Below are 10,005 nucleotides of genomic sequence, written 5' to 3'. Positions count from 1 at the left end.
GAACTGAGAGGCCCTGTCCTGTAGCTCACTGCTCTCAGAAATACTCAACTGTCTCCTAATTACAGCACCAAGTAAAAGAAGCTAGTTTTGGGGTTCTAGCTTCCTTCCCTTGAAAACTCATTGAGGGACAGTCTCTTTCTGGAGACCCAGGAAATGAGTCTTGATACATACTAGGGCATCATTCGTTTGACAAATACGTGTTGAATGCCACTGTGTGCCAGGCATTGTTCTAGGCAGGGCCGGGACTGGGATGAGGCAAATGAGGCAATCGCCTCTGGGGCAAAATTTAAGTGAGTAAAAAAACTCAGTAATCAAGATAAATAGTGTTTTAATAAAAAATCAACATTAATGCAAAAGTACCCATGATGAGCAAAATAACAAAATTTTAATTAAAGACAGGATCCAAACTTGCCTCCCTCCAACCCCCATTCTGGGATTGCAGCATGAACTGATAAAAATCTCTCCGGAAGGTAATTATTTGGATTGGGGTGGGGGGAAGGGCTAACAATGAACAAGAGAACTGTATCAAGTATATAGGGATAATATAGGGATGACACAGAGTGTTACAGAGAGGAATAGAGCAGAGAGGGGAGTCATTTCCATAAGAAACATCTCAAAACCCCCTCCCCAGCCCAGACTTTCTGCCACCTGGTATAGAGGAAAGGACAAGGACTTTGGGTTCTTTCCAAGGGGCAGAAGCCAGCCCACATGCACTGTGTCTTCAGGGAAGTCACTTGCTTTCTGACTTCATTCTTTCACTCTCTCATCTGAGGAATGGGAAAGAAAATGGTCATAATGCATTATGCTCATTTCCTCAGGGAATCCCCACTGCCATCAAGTGAAGTGAGCATTTCTATCCTATGGAAAACTGAGACTTGTCGTTGAAACAGCTTGCCCCGGGCCTCCTAAACAATGCAATTTGCCTCATTGTGAAGCCAGAGTCTGACCCTAAACTTGTCTCCAGATCTTTCTATGCCTTAGATTCCCCACCTACAAAATGGGGAGAGGAACGAGGCAGCCCCTCAGGGCCATCATAAATGCAGGAGTCCGGGCTATCTATGTGTCTGTTCAATGTGAGTACCCCCCACTCCCCTGCCCTGGGCTGCAATACCAAGCAGAATCAAAGGTTAAGTTCAAACGCAGCCCATTTCCTATTTTCCTGACAGCCTATTTCATGGATCACAGAGACCCAAGTACAGCTGCTTATTCAACGGAGGAAAGAATGAATTCATTTTCATTCCTTAATACCTGATGTGACCTATTCTCCGCTGAGCTCTCCTTTCCAAGGCTGCAGCCCTTTGCGCGGACTTTCAATTTGGCCAGAGAGAGAAAATGTGCAGTAATGACAGAATGTCCTGCCCAGAGAATGCTGGGAGCTGAATCACCGCCGTGCCAGTAATAAGTCCAAATGAAAGATATTATGTCACCTCGTTTGAATTAAACAGATGAACTATAGTCCTAGACCATTAAAAATGAACCAATCTTCTGGCTGGCTTCTAAGCACTCGGCGGCCGAGCGCCCCCAAAAAGGTGGTAGGCTCCAACGGGGTTTTATATCCTCATTTTCTGCCAATAATTTCTGCTCTCTGTGAACGTAGAGGAATAATTTGATGAAAAGGCCGTTCGCACTTCAGTGGTGGCACCTTCCCACAGGCGGCCCCCACTGTGATAACTCAGGGCCGACCAAGCCCTCGCTCTCACATCGCTTATTGCAGGCGATGGCAGGGAGTTTGTACCAATTGAGAAGCGCCAGGGACCTGCAGCGCAGGCAGCCAGGGCCAGGCTGGGGCTGGGTGGTGACCACCTGCTCCTGCCAGTGTTTCTTGCTCCAGGAGTTCAAGGGAGCTCCCCCCACCCTCACCCCCGAGCCCTCGGAGCAAGGTGTGGTTGACAGTGTTGCATGCCCGGGTGAGAAGGATGCCGGAGGAGCCCCTGAGTCCTGGCCCCGTGATGCTCCCAAGGGAGGTGGTGCTGGAGCACCTAGTTCCCAAACACTTCCACCCCTCCCCTTCCAAGAGACAAGAGGCCTCTCCCTCGGCTCTGCCACCCACTTCTTGGTGGTCTCAGCAAGACCCTTCCATTTCTCTCTCAGAAACCCTCTCCCCATCTGTAAACCTGCAACCGACCAGGGCATCATTGTAGTTAGAACAGAGTGCTCCACTGTTTTCAAGCTGCTCTAAAAACCGGTTGCTATGACACATACCACACCATGGGGTTGAGCTTAACACCAGGAATTTATCAACTCCCAGTTTTGAGACCAGAGAAAACCCAAATTCAATATATCAAGAACGTTTGCTTTCTCCCCCAAATCTATGGCACTCTGGTGCTGGCTGCCAGCAATCCTTGGGGCTCCTTGTGCCTCCCGTCACATGCTTATGCACTTCCAGTTCCTCTTTATAAAGCCTCCAGTGATCCAGATTAAGATCCACTCCCATTCAGTTGGGCCACCTCTTAATAAAAAATAACATCTTTAAGAGGTCCTACTTAGTGGGCTCACACCCACAGGGATGCAGATTGACAGATTAACAGCATGCTTTTCTCTGGGATACATAAGTCAATTTACCACAATTAGGAAGGGGTCTTCTTCAAAGTCCCTCTGTTGCTCACACCCCACCTTACCACCAGAATCCCATCTAACAGGCTTTCAATGTCCTTTCCACTTAGGACCCAGCACCTGGGTGAGATATAACTCTACTTTTTATTTAATCCATCCCCCAAAATCATCAAATCTAGTTGGCCTTATCTTGATGATAAAGTGGCTTAATATCCAAACAGAATAATAATATTATTTAAGCCAATTGGACTTTCCATATGACAAGCATCATTCTAAGTGCCTGATATTTATTCATTCAGCGAAACTTGCTCGAACACCTGCTACATGCCAGTGCTCTTCTAGGCACTGGAGACTCCTCGGTAGCAAAACATCCCCTCCCAGACTCCCAGGATACTGTTTGTTCATGCTGCCTAGCCCCATTTTACGCAGGAGGAAGCTGAGGCTGAGACGGTTTGGATAATTTGCCCAGGTGGCCCAGCTGGTGGCCCCCAGAACCTGCACCCCTTTTGTTCACCACAAGCCTGCAGGGGACAGGGATGCCTGTGAGCCTGGCTGATGATCCACCACCAGGGGCCTGAGAGCATCTTCAAGGCTGAAGTGTTGGCAGGCTTGGGCATCTGTGAGTGGACTTTCCGTGTGGTCCTTTGGTCTAACCAGATGGTTGTCAAATGTGTGTGCCTAAGAACTTCTGAGGAGGGGGTCTGTACACAAAACTGTGGCCCTGACAGATGAATTAGGTTTTCAGGGGTCCTTTTGGCCCCACTTTGCTCAGGACAGTACGGTTTCAAATTGAAAGTCCCACGTCCCAGAACCCGCCCCCCTCCCCAGTCACATACTGAACTGAAAATTTAACTCCCAGATGAAGTGGCCACCACAGGGTATGTCCCACGAGCTGTGCCCTCCTCTAGCCAGAGCAGGGCGTCCCTCTGCCTCGAGTGGTGCTTGTGCCCCTGCCTGCAGCCCATCAGGCAGACAGCAGCAGCAAGATCTGGGTTTGAGGCACACTGAGTTCTCAAAGGCCTGGCATCCTGGCATCATAAACTTTGAGTCCAAATCGTCACAGTTTTGTGACCCAGGTCCATTTTGGATCATCTCTCTGAATTTCTTTTTCCTCAAACAGGCCCTATCACAACTTTGGGAGAGCACAAGGCAGGGTCATGTTACTTAACTTAGCATTTATTGTGTGCTTGCTGCATACCAGGACTGACCTCATGTGATCCTCACCACAACTAAAGGAACAATTACTATCCCATTTGGAACAATTACACTGAGCTGCCTCTGTTGTCTGTTGCCTCATGTACAGACAGGTGCTGGCATGCTGATGGCTTCTCACCCAAGAGCCTTCTCTCGTCTTCATCCGCTTCCTTCACTCTTTTTTGTTTGTTTGTTTGTTTGTTTGTTTTTGCCTCCTTCACTTTCTCTGGCACCACAGGCTTGCTCAGCTGAACTCAATAGAGTTGCCTCCTCAGTGGGGACTAGGCACCACCAGCAGCCAAATGCCCCAGCTTGACGTCCAGTGGAGTGATTCTGAGCTGTGCACCACACAGCCTCCCAGGGGCCCCCACAGGACCGAGCTCCACTTGCGGCAAAGGCCACCTGTACGCATTAATGCACAATTACAGGCTTTCCTTCCTTCCCTGACTTGCTGTGCCATCATCTCATCTGGACTTCTTGGGTTCACCTCCCAATCAACTTCTGGTACGGCTTGGGTATGACTGGTACCCAAGTCCATGTCTGCAGTTCTGCTATGGAGGGAACCCAAACTGAGACAGAAAATGAAGCACAGAGAAGTTAGGTAACTTCCCCAAGATCAGACAGCTATTGAGTGGGGCCAGGTGTTTAACTATTCAGCTCTACAGTATCTCCTCCTTCCTCCCTCCCCAACTCCATCCTTAGAACACAAGACAATTATTTTGCCACACAGTGCAGAAAGCTGCATGGCAAGCCCCAGACAAACGGAATGAATTTATCCTTGGTGGCATCCAGTCCTCCAAGAAGCTCCCCCGCTTTCTGCCACCCCAGTCTCCCCCAGCCCCTTTCTGCTCTCTCCACCCACGTGGGTCAACACTGTAACCTCGTCTTCAGCTAAAATTGAACATTCTGAATGATCATTTTTATGACCAAATAATGTAGACAACAGATATCCTTGTAATTCACCCCACCCCACCCCACCCCTAAGCTGAACCTGAAGAGACCCAAGGAATGGCGAGAAGTATCTGCTGTCTATGTTCTGTGCAATTAAAACAGGTTGAAGGTTTCCTATTCCGATGGGGGAGATGAGCAGGGACAGATCTTCTCAGAAATCCTCAGGGAAATATGTGAAGGAGATACATAAAGGAATGTATATTGCTGCCTTCTTTGTAAATGGCTGGAAAAAAGGAAAACAACCTGAATATCCATCAATAGAACAGATAAATAATGTTGGCATATTCACCAATGGAGTAATCAACAGCAGTGAAAATGAACTTGAGCAACACCTATAAACACAGATGAAGTTCACAAATACGATGCTGAGCATTAAAAGCAGCAAGTTGCAGATGGATTTATGGAGGGTGCCATTTATATCAAGACCAATAACATGAGAAACTGGCCCGTGCTGGTTAAGGGACACATTCTTTCACACTTCTTCCATGTACAAAGATGTGGCTGGGACTGATGGGCATCAGATTCAGGACTGCCATTGGAGATGCAATGGAGAGGGGTGAATGGGCTGCAGGTATATCAGTAGTGCTTTATTTCCTGAACTAAGTGTTGAATACATGGTATCCACTTTCATGTTATTTTTTTTTTTGTATGCTTTCAATAATAAAAAGGGGGAGGGGGAAATTGTGTTCATCCTAGAGGAAGAAGGACCTTTTCTTCCAGGACAGGCTGAACTGATCCTGTCTGCCTGGCTCCCTGGAGAAGATGGAGGGTCCCAGGTCTGACTCTGGAGGACCCAGTGCCAGCCATAGAGTCTGCTTCTTTCTCCCTCGGATACCTCATGGACCTGAGCAGGGAGGTCTGTGGGCCTGCTGGTGGCTGCTCTCGGCCTACAGAATGCTACTCGCCACACACGTGACAGGCCTGCCGTGCAGTGAAATAGGAGCATGGGCTTTGGAACAGACAGCAGGGTTATTAGCTTGCAACCTTGGCAAGTGGCCAGCCCTTTCTGCTCAGCTGTAAGAGGGGGGTGTCGTGAGCCTCATAAGTGATTGCGAGGATGATGGGAGATGATGCATGCAAGTGTTTGGTGCAATGCTGACACCCAGCAGGCTGTGCCCAAGCCCACCCTCGGTCACTCTCCTGGGCGGTGCGTGGAGCACCCTGACTTCCAGTCCCAGCCTGTACTGACTTTGTCTTCTTAGGGAGCTCTCACCACATTGCACGGTGGTGGCACACAGTAGGTGCTTGGAGGAATCTTCAAAATGAATGAATGCATGTTCTCACCCAGACTGGAAGCCAACGATGGGGCCCCCCAGCAAGAGAATAAGCTTCTGTTCAGAGGATCGCAGGGGCTCACGGATAAGAGTGTGCAGAGAATCTCAGAGAATAGATGCCCCAGCAGGTGATGCTGAGGGTAAGAGGGTTTCATGGTTTTTAAAAAAAAGTATATCTATTCTGTTTTAAAACAGAAGGTTCCAGAGAGGGGTGGGCCGCTACAACCCTGAGATGAAGCCTACTGAGAGTGGGCGTAGGCCCCATGCTTCTGGTTAACCCTCACAACAGCCCCAGGAGTGATATTGTCAATGCTGTTATCCCATTTCCAGGGGGGCAGCTGAAGCTCAGAGTGGCCACCTGACTGCACTTTGTCCCACGGATGACAGGGATAGGATTTGAGCCCCCACATGCCCAAGTGCATTCTCAGCCAGGGCCCCACGATGGAGAGAGACAATGATCCCATCTATCAACTGCTGTGCTGTCTCCTCCCCACTCACTCCCATCACCGATTTTCCTTTCTTTACAGCACTTCTCACTATCTGAAATTTGTTGGAGCTCTAGGTCCACCGAGGGCTTTGTCTATCTTCTCCGCTGGCCTTCGGTATCTCATAGTGTGCTCACGTTTCTTTATTCTCAATAAATCTGGAGCATTTCATCTTCACCACCTTCTGTAATGTTGTTAAGCACTATTCTAAAAGTCCTGCAAAAAGGAAGAAGAGAAACTGAGGCTCAAAGCCATGTTGGTGGGACTTAGTGGCCCCCCAGCCTTTGCCCCAACCCTCACCCGTCCCCCAGGTATGCTCCACTCCACCTGTGCACCTGAGGAGGGTGCTGCCTTTTCTAGGACCAGCCCCTGATGCCAAGGCTTGCGAACCCCACAACTTGCCCTTGACGTATCACTTTCCCTCAGCCACGACCCAGTCCAAGCCATCAGCAAATCCTGAATCTCTCCCTTCGAGATGCATCCAGAACTCAGCCAATTCCTTCCACCTCTGCTGTGGCTGCCCTAGTCTAAACCATCCCCATATCTCACCTAGATTATTGTGTGAACCCAACCAGCTCCCTGATGCCCCTTGCCCTCTCTAGATTGTTCTTCACACAGCAGCCTGTTGACATAGAAGCCCACTTGCGGCTCTTCTCTGCTGAAAACTGCACCGCCTCCCAAGTCACTCAGGGTAAAATCCAAAGCCCTTGCTGAGGCCTCCCCATGTCTCTCCCTAGAATTCCCTCCTCACACTTGCTGTTCCAGGGGCAGCAGACGTGCACACACCCCCACACACGCACACACACACGTGCCACCTCTCCCTACCCCCTTGCTTGCTTTATTTTTCTCTTAACACTCACCATCACAAAACACATATACTCGTTTATATCCCTCTCCTTCCATGAATATAGGCTCCCAGAGAGCAGGGCCCAAGCACACTGCCTGAGAAAGAACAGAGGGTGAGTGAATACTTGGGGATGGAAAGAAGGAATATTAGTGCAGGAAATTTTTTTAAAAGGAAGGAAAACAAGTCAAAGTCCTCATCTGAGCTGAGAGTGATTATGATATCTTGCACTCCGAGAGCTGATCCTCACTCAGCATGAGTTTTCTGCTGGAATATTAGGATCAGAGGCCTGGAGCTGATGGGCCATTGTAATGACTGGTGAATTTCTCTCTGGTAATATTCTTGGCCATCAGGGAACTTTGATATGCAGATTTTTAGGGTGGATGTTGGGGCAAGAAAGCAGCCCCAGGACCCACTGCAGAAAACTTTCAGAGATTAAAAACTAAACCCTGTGAAACACATTCGCAATGCCTGGACATTTGGTCAGTATAGACTAGTTTCTGCTGAGGTAATACAGCCCCAGATCTTGATGGCATCTACAATAAAAGTACATTGTTCAGCGACATCACAAATGTATTTGGTAGAGAAAGGAGAGGTCTTCACACAGTCTTGTAGGGACCCAGTCTCCATCCTCTGCCACCTGCAGTGGGTGACTTCCAGGGCCACTGCAGAAAGAGAAGAAAGATCGTGCATGGGAAATGTTTTTATGCCCAGGACTAGAGCCATGAAATCCCTTCTGCCCATACTCTACTGGCCCCACGTAGGTACAGGGAGATAGGAATCCACTTTCCCATGGGCCCAGGAGAAAATGAGCTGGGTTGGTGAACATATAACACTGTCCCTGCCCCAGAAGGAGAAAGTAGACACTGGCCTCCAGGATACACAGATGATGTGATGGGATTATGGCCAGGTTTCCTGTCTGATCCTTGACTGAGACTCAGAGACTGGCTGTGCCTGTCTGTCAGGTGATCCTGTACCAGTCACCTGAGTAAAGAAAGTGACCTGCAGGAGGAGTAGAGAATCTGAAGAAAGAGGCTGGAGTGTAGGTTTGGGTGAAAGAAGAGTCCTGAAGGCAAATAGCAATGGAGACTGGAAACAAGACAGTCTGGTCCACGGTGCCCAAGAGGAGATTTGAGCCTTGCTTGTATCCAAGGGTTATGAGTGCAGAGAGGACGAGGGCTCTGATTACACTTGACCTCTGCCATCTAGCCTGGAAAAGCCCTCAGGTGTTCTCCAATACTCAGATCCATAATCCAGGAGGGATATGAATCCCAGAATCCCACCAGGAGTCCCTCAGATGACTGATAGCTAGATGATAGGTAGGCAGGTAGGTAGGTAGATTAGATAGATGATAGATTACAGACAGACAGACTGATAATAATCGTCACAAATTTTGCCTACTATTTCAATGAATTCTCAAAGTCCCTAAAACCCATCATGAATTCTTTGAGGGTCAATGAATTTCTTCATTCATTCATTCAATAAAGATCTATATGTCTAATAGGTGCCCTGCTCGGTGTTGTCATCTGTAGTTGCACAACAGAATCGCCTTAAGAAACACGTGGCTGAGCCTCCACTCCTAACTGAGTAGTTCTCAACACTGGTTACATATTGGAATCACCTGGGGATCTTTTAAAAATTCTGATGCCAAAACCTCACCCCAGACTAATCAACTCAGAATTTTTGGAAGTGCGACCCAGGCATTCCCAGGCAGTTCCAATGTGCAGTCAGGGGAGAAACCATTGTCTTGGAAAATCCAAAACATAGGTTTTTAATAGCTCCCCATGTGGTCGTGATGCATGATGAAAGGTAGTCCATTAATGCATTCATTCAATAAATATTCATTGAGCACCTACGTGTGTCAAGTATTGAGGTCATAAGAGAGAACAAGAGATCAAAATCTCTGCCCTCGTGAAGTTTACAAACTGATGGAGGGCATCAGCAAAAAATAATACATGCCAATAAAATTGCAAATTGTAATTAGTGCCACAGGGAACATAACTTGGAAAGTGATCTAAAGAATAACAGGTCAGGCCGGCCTCCCCCATTTAAGCTGATGCCTGAAGGTTGAGGAGACAAAGACCATTCAGACAGTGGGAGCAGCCAGTGCAAAGGCTCTGCAGCAGGTAAGAGCTCAGGACAAGAGGTGGCCAGTGCGACTGGAGCATCCACGGTGAGGAATGGGTAGAGTGTGACATGAGACAAGCCTAGGACAGAGTCAGATCTGGAAAGGAATTCAGATTAAACTCCTGACTGCAGTATCCTCTCTAGCCTTCACAACCACCTTTGGAAGGAGTTTATATTTCCCCTGTTACCAGCTGGAAAACTGAGGCTCAGGAGATGAAGTTACATCCTAAAGGAACACATAAGGGGCTCCTCTGGATTCAGGTCTCCTGACATGGTGGCTGGTAAGGGAAAGGCCACGGGCCCCTCAAAAAGTGTCCCAAGAAGCTGTTCTCATCCCCTCCGGCCAGGAGCACCTTTTCTGGCCCACCGCCCAGCCTGGGCCGTGATGTAACAGGTGCCTGAACAGCATTGTTCTCCTCCACCCCGCCTCACAGGCCCCATCACCATGGGAACCAAGCCAGCCAATCAGAACACGGTGTTTCAAAAGAGCAGCCTTATAAATTGAGCCACCTCCTCCCGGACAAGCCACAAGCCAACATTCAAAGGCCTCCCAAGGTCCCCTCCTCCTGGATAAACA

General features: G+C 48.6%; 1 long non-coding RNA gene across 1 annotated transcript; it reads right to left on the bottom strand.

Moving 5' to 3' along the window:
* Nucleotides 1-5,091: 5,091 nt before the first annotated feature.
* LOC131275664 (uncharacterized) lies at nucleotides 5,092-9,774 on the bottom strand. The gene is made up of 3 exons (XR_009183134.2): nucleotides 9,617-9,774; nucleotides 7,318-7,399; nucleotides 5,092-6,673 (listed from the first exon to the last, which is right to left on the bottom strand). It is a non-coding gene; the product is annotated as an uncharacterized lncRNA (long non-coding RNA).
* Nucleotides 9,775-10,005: the final 231 nt, after the last annotated feature.

This window comes from Dasypus novemcinctus, chromosome 23 (genome assembly GCF_030445035.2).
Source record: "Dasypus novemcinctus isolate mDasNov1 chromosome 23, mDasNov1.1.hap2, whole genome shotgun sequence".
Lineage (NCBI taxonomy): Eukaryota > Metazoa > Chordata > Mammalia > Cingulata > Dasypodidae > Dasypus > Dasypus novemcinctus.
The sequence above is the reverse complement of the archived record's forward strand: the minus strand, read 5'-3'. Positions and strand labels throughout refer to the sequence as shown.